The sequence below is a fragment of the Pundamilia nyererei genome, unplaced genomic scaffold (genome assembly GCF_000239375.1).
Source record: "Pundamilia nyererei isolate P.nyererei 1_Seehausen unplaced genomic scaffold, PunNye1.0 scaffold00002, whole genome shotgun sequence".
Classification (NCBI taxonomy): Eukaryota; Metazoa; Chordata; class Actinopteri; order Cichliformes; family Cichlidae; genus Pundamilia; species Pundamilia nyererei.
The window spans coordinates 6,865,717-6,872,169 of NW_005187403.1; the positions used below are offsets into that span (position 1 = coordinate 6,865,717).

Consider the following 6,453-nt stretch of genomic DNA (forward strand, 5'->3'; position numbering starts at 1 on the left):
GCAACAGCAACTCAGCAACAAAGTGGAAGGCCACCTAAAATCACAGAGAGCAGTCAGTGGATGCTGAGGTGCATAGAAGTAGCCAGGTTTCTCCAACTTCCTGAATCAATCACGACAGGCCTCCAAACTTCACATGGCCTTCAGATTAGCTCAACACCATTGCATAGAGAGCTTCATGGTATCGGTTTCCATGGCTGAGCAACTGTATCTAAGCCTTAAATCGCCAAGCGCAATCCAAAGCTTCAGTTAAAGCGGTGTAAAACATGCTGCACTGTGTGGGGACTTGGACTTAGCTCCTTCCTGTTCCAACAAAACTGTACATCAGTCCACAAAGCAGGTTCCACAATGCCATTGGAGGTACAAGTTATCATCTTCCGGTTGAGTGAACGCTGGCGCGACTTGCTGCCACTACTCACCGATATCCTTTTATCTTTTTATATATATTTTTCGATATATCTTTTTTTCGAATGAGTTTGGTGTGGACGAAATTGACTGGCCTGCAGAGACCTCACCTCAACCTGACAGAGCACCTTTATAGCTGCAAAAGGTGGGCCAACATATTTTAAACCCCATGGTTTTTGAATAAGATGTTACTCAACTTCATATGCATGTGAAGGCAGACAAGCAAATACTTTTGGCAAGTAGTGTAGGGTATACTGACAGACTATTTTCTGTTTCAATGTTTCCTACGCATACACCATGTATATAGTTCACTCACACATATATGTATAAAAATATATTGCTTTTTATTTATTTATTTATTTTCCCCTCATTGTATATTGTTTTCCCTTCTTTACTTTTGCACCTTGTGGTCCAGCTGCCCAATTTCGCTGTGCAAGAAACTGCATAATGACAATAAAACTCTCTAAGTCTCTAAGTATAACATATACATGTAAATATGTATTATAGTAAAAACATAAGATGGATGTCTGTGCAGGTCCTCAGTCATGCAGGTCATAGTAGATGTTCATCTTTTTGACCAAGAGAAATTGTTTAAGAAAAGGATAAAGGAGGCTGTCTACATCCACTCTGAATGACCGTCACTAAGCAGACACTAACTATCACCCACCTACAATGCAGTCTTGAGATCCCTCCCCAGTCACAATTTGACCCATGCGCCCTTAATAGCTTACATTGTGGCAGAGGGTGGTAACGTTTAAAAAACAATTCACACCTTGAATTATCCTGGAGTATCCACAATAGTGAGTTAATGAACCAGGATCATTAAGAATCTCCAATAGTTGTTTCAGAACTAAAGAACAAGAAAGTCCCGTTGTCTTCTTTTCAAGCACCCAAGACTACCAGAAGAGGACAAACTAAACCACAGTTGAAATACCCTTCCTGGTGGTCTGCAGCGAGAGACGTTTAAACTTTAGACTTTGAAACTGGACCTGAGTATTTTATTCAAAGGTCAAAGTGACATCCATTATCAGTGAGTGCAACCATGCACACTACAGTACACAAATGTCCACAGACAGTATAAGATTCTACTTTTATACTGAAATCCTTTCTTTCCGTTACTTTATACTGTCTATGGCACCATGCACACGTAGCTCCGTTTAGTACCCAAGTAACGACACTACACTACCAACAAACTCAATGCTTTTGAGCCAATCACTGACTGCAGTTTGGCCCAAAACGGGCTATTTCTCGGTTACGTTATGCGTCATGAACAGTCGAAGCAACAAGGGGAGGCTACAGCACCACAAGTGGAGCACATCTTCACACTGCGTCCGACACTTTGTATAGCACTAAGGAGCAGTTTGGCTTACTTTCAAGGAGAAGACAAGACACCTCTGCTGAAGATGCGTGCACGGGGCGCCTGAGCAGACTGACGTTACAGTGACCGCTGGATATGTCTGAAACACTTTGGGGTGAATCACGTGTGTACTAAACAGTAACTACATGCTTACGACATAACAGTAACAAACTTAAGAAAGAAACACACACGAAACAGTCATACCAAACCGCTCATAACTGTCATAGAGTTACTATCGTAGCTAAATGTATAAAAAGTAATTCTGGCCAAATTACACAGGTGCAACCAACAGCCTGTATAAAACCCAACTCTCACTCAAATATACCGTCCTCCAAGCCTCCTGCTCGTCCTCACCTGTTCAGCTAAAAAGATGTTTTTTTGTTCAGAAGAGGTTTATACGAAGTAAACAACTCCGAAGGAGTTCACTGGGGAGCTAGTTTTAATAGAGTGGTTAACTCCGCCTAGCTGGGCTGCTTGCGGTGTACGCCGGTGAATAATTAGCAAACACCGTCTGTTGTGAAGAAGCAGCTTCCTGGTGACCTCAGAGACAACTGCTAGGTTTTCTGGGAATTGTAGTTTCCACGTGTCGCTAACGTATAGGGTAATTTTAAGTGAGTGACTGAATGAAAGAGCATTCAACTCCACAAAATAAAATATGTAAAGACAAAATATTATTTATTTCCATCGTTAAAGGTTATTCTTAGTATATAACAACTTACCTTAGGTTTAAAGACAGTATTCTGAACAAGCTCAGAAAGAAAGCTCAGATTTAAAATGATTGATAATATAAGACAAACATCACACAAACAATGACTTTAGCATTTAGAAGCTGATTTTAATTAATTTTGCTGCATCACTTTGGGTAATTAGTATTGTTAATGTATTTAGGTTTTGCTGTTTTTTGTTTCGCATCATAATACACACAGTACACCAATCATTCATCCTTAATTTTGATCTATCTGTCTATCGATCTATCCTGTTGAATACTTTTTGTTTTGTTTTTGTTTTATTTTAAAAAGAAAGAATAAAACTCTTCTGGGAATTCTGATATGTTAAGCCTTGAACCAGATGGACTACAGTACCAGAAGACCACACCAGGTATGGTATCAGCTAAATCAGCTAAACATAAAGATTGAGGCTATAAGTCACACAGGTTCACCAAAATTGGATAATCAAAGACTAGAAAATTGCCTGATAAGTCTCAAATTCACTAAATACAATGAAAGCCTGGATCCATCCTGCCTCATGTCAAAGGTTCAAGACAGGCTTGTTGTGGTGGCGATCGTGGTTCAGGGGGTTGGGAAGCTCATCTTGTAACCGGAAGGTTCCCAGTTCGATCCCCAGCTCTGTCTGTCTTGTTTCCTTGGTCAGCTGTTGGCAGCAGTAAGGTAATAAGTAAAGTTGTCTCACTGCTTATTCTCCAACGGCATACTTAATCTACAGCATTTAAATTCAACACAAGAAAAAAGAAATCATAAAAGAAAAGTGCACCAGAGCAGCAAATAGTAGCTGAAAACCCTGTGAAATTATTTTGCATTTATTGTGTTTTGGAAAGGCCTTCATGGGAAATGGTTTGACTCAATTTAGCCACTTTTAATCGATTATTGGTCTGATATTTCACCACCTGCAGTTAATATCAGATGCATCAAACAACAAATGTGCTACTTTTGTTTATTAACCTGTTAAATTACATTCCCCAGAAGCCAGCACTTAAGTTATTCACTATTTCTCATTCAATGAAAGAGAAGAAGTCATAATTTCTTTCAAATTATCTCTCAGACATACACCATGTGCTCCTTCAGGATGCACTTTGAGATGATGTTAAACATCCTGGTTTCAATATCACTGACAGTGAGGTCATTAGTTTTTTCTTTGATTCTTTTTCCATGTGTTTTCTGCTTTTATCGGTATATTCTGTTCATCTGTACTTTGTTTTTTCCCATTTTTAAAAATCTAAAATCTTTATATATCTTCAGCACATGTGCACCCCATACCATCAGTGATGAAGGCTTTTGACAGTTCATGGACAGTTCACTTAACCACAGAACAGTTTTACTTCTCAGTCTATTTAAAATTAGCTCTGGCTCAGAGAAGTCAGCTGTGTTTCTGGTTCACATATGGCTTCTTCCTTGCATCTCATTTCAGTCTTTTCCCTTGGACACAGAGATTTCTCCAAATTCTCTGACTCTTTTGAAATAATTTTGTGTTGAGGAAGATTATTCAGAAATTGTTCCACAATTTGTATACAGTTTTTGAAGATCAGTGGTGAAACTCAGCCCATTTTGGCTTCTGACAAACTGTTGCCTACCTAAGCTGCTCTTTCTGTACCCGGTCATGTTACTGAAATGTTGGCAGCTGACCTAGTTAGTTGCAAATTGTTCATATATCCGTTAATTTTTAATGTCACCTACTTTTCCAGCCTTTTGTTGCCACAGTCTCGGTGTTTTTAAGAGGTTGGTGCCATCAAATTCAAAATCAGCAAGTATTTTCCATCAAATACTGAAATTTCTCACTTTAAATATTTCATATGTTTTCCACGTTCCAGTTTGTGTTGTATAAAGGAAATGCTTTGGTTTTCCGCCTGACAAGCTGAAAGGGGGAGGTGGCTGGGGAGAGGGAGGTCTGGGCTTCTCTGCTTAGGCTGCTGCCCCGCGACCCGGCCCCAGATAAGCGGAAGAAGATGGATGATGTCTTATTTAATTCCTTCTGTAATTTAGATCCAACGACTTAAGTGCTGAAACTGTACATTTCATTCCATTTTCCATTGCAGCCAGCAGTTCCAAATTCACAGTGGTCTGTTACTTCAGATTACCAGTATAAACTGCTCTTGCAAACCTAGACTCTGGTCCTAGCTATGTATCTACAATGTCTTCATGTTTCTGGTTTGTTTTTTTAAGACTATGTTCAATTGTTCTTTCATCTATTTAATTTTTTAATCCAAATGTGAATAAAATCTGTGCTTTTCACCAGTCTAAATGATGCATTTCTTTATTGGATGAGTCAAACCAGCAGATCACGACAGATACTATAAAATGTAAAACGTAAATATGCCGCCCCACCAACACACACAGCTATTACCCGTTTGCTGCTTTTATTCATAAGATGAATTATTCTTGAATGAAGAGACATTGATTTGACATGAGTAAAAAATATGGTTGATTGTGTTTATTGTTAGTCAAGAATAAGTTAAGTGAGGGTGAAAAAAGAAAAGAAAAATGATGAAGAAGGGAGGGGAGAAAGAAAAAATGAAGAGTGATGGAGAGGATGAGGAGAGATGGTAGGAGAGAAGAGGGGAGGTGAAAAGAAAGGGATATAAGGAAGGAAAGAGAAAGGAGGAGAGAAAACCCCAACAATCCCCTCTGAGCAAGCACTCGGTGATGGTGGATAGGAAAAACTCCCTTTAAAGGAAGAAACCTATTGCAGAACCAGGCTCAGAGAGGGTCGTCTGCCTTGACTAGTTGGGGGGGTGAGGGGGAAAAAAGAAAAGAAAAAGGATGAAGAAGGGAGGGGAGAAAGAAAAAATGGAGAATGATGGAGAGGTGGTAGGAGAGAAAGGGCAAGAGGGGAGGTATAGGGGTGAGGAGATGAGAAAAGCGGTGGAGGAAGACCAGGCTATGCCGCCTTATGATCCAGTGTCTTTCCCTGCATTTTTTACATTGCTCTTTTTCCTGAAGAAGCTCTTGGTTTTTGTTGAAGCTGGTAGCTGTTCTGCTTCTTTTCTGTAATCAGTCTTACAATGCGCTGCTTAGCTTGATTAAACATTATTCCCCAGCCCTCATTTATGTTGGGCTGCTTCTGTTGGTTCACCAGCATTTAGTGTCCAGTTGTTTCTTCTCATGAAGCACTTGTGCATTTCTGTGCAGTGCTTCATTAATCTTTATTTGCAAGACATTTTGTTTCTTCATGTTGTGAAGTTTGCATTCCATGTCTTTCTCCTTTATGTCCTGCTGTTTCTTCTCTTGAAGAAGCTCTTGGTTTTTCTCCAGGGCTTCATCAAGCTGTACTTGCATCTCCTGCTTCTTTTTCTCAGCGTCTTGGAGATTCCCATGGAGCTCCTGAGTAACAGCTTGTGCTTGTTGAAGCTGGCAGGACATTGTTCTTAACTTATGGCTGTTCTGCTTCTTTTCTGTCATCAGGCTTGCAATGCGCTGCTGAGCTTGATTAAACATTATTTCCCAGCCCTCATTTATGATGTCCACGTTGGGCTGCTTCTGTTGGTTCATGAGACTTTCCTTGTGCCTTTCTTCCAAGTCTTTATTTCAGCCTTCCAGTTCTCTGTATTTAGTGTCCAATTGTTTATTCTCATGAACCATTTCTGCATTTCTGTGCAGTGCTTCATTAAGTTTTACTTGAAAGACATGTTGAATGAATTAGGCTAACTATTCACTTTAGCTAAAGTTATTAAGTTAGCTAAAGAGTTGGGATGCTGTGTAAGACATAAATAAAGCTAAAATACAAAAGGTTTGGACACCGTTTTGCATGTTTCCCTACTGTAGGGGTCTCTGCAAGCATACAGAGGGGGTACTCTGAGAGGGTACAAGATGACAACTTTGGAATTCTACTACAAACAGTCGATCATATTTGTTTGTCAAAGCTGAATTCAGGGCAAACTACGCTAAATTAGCGATTTTAGCTAACAGCTACAATAAGCATAAAAGTTACCTTACGGCTATCATTTGTTAACATGACGCTTG

General features: G+C 39.7%; 1 protein-coding gene across 2 annotated transcripts in view; it reads right to left on the bottom strand.

The window, feature by feature from the left end:
- amacr (alpha-methylacyl-CoA racemase) overlaps positions 1-2,275 on the bottom strand; it is a 20,678-nt gene extending 18,403 nt beyond the window's left edge. The window contains exon 1 of one of the 2 annotated variants that reach the window (XM_005720321.1): positions 2,114-2,275. The gene's annotated coding sequence lies outside the window, so the exon portion shown is untranslated. Of the gene's footprint in view, positions 1-1,772; positions 1,838-2,113 lie in introns of those variants that run through there. The other variant, XM_005720320.1, reaches the window with a different exon arrangement.
- Positions 2,276-6,453: the final 4,178 nt, after the last annotated feature.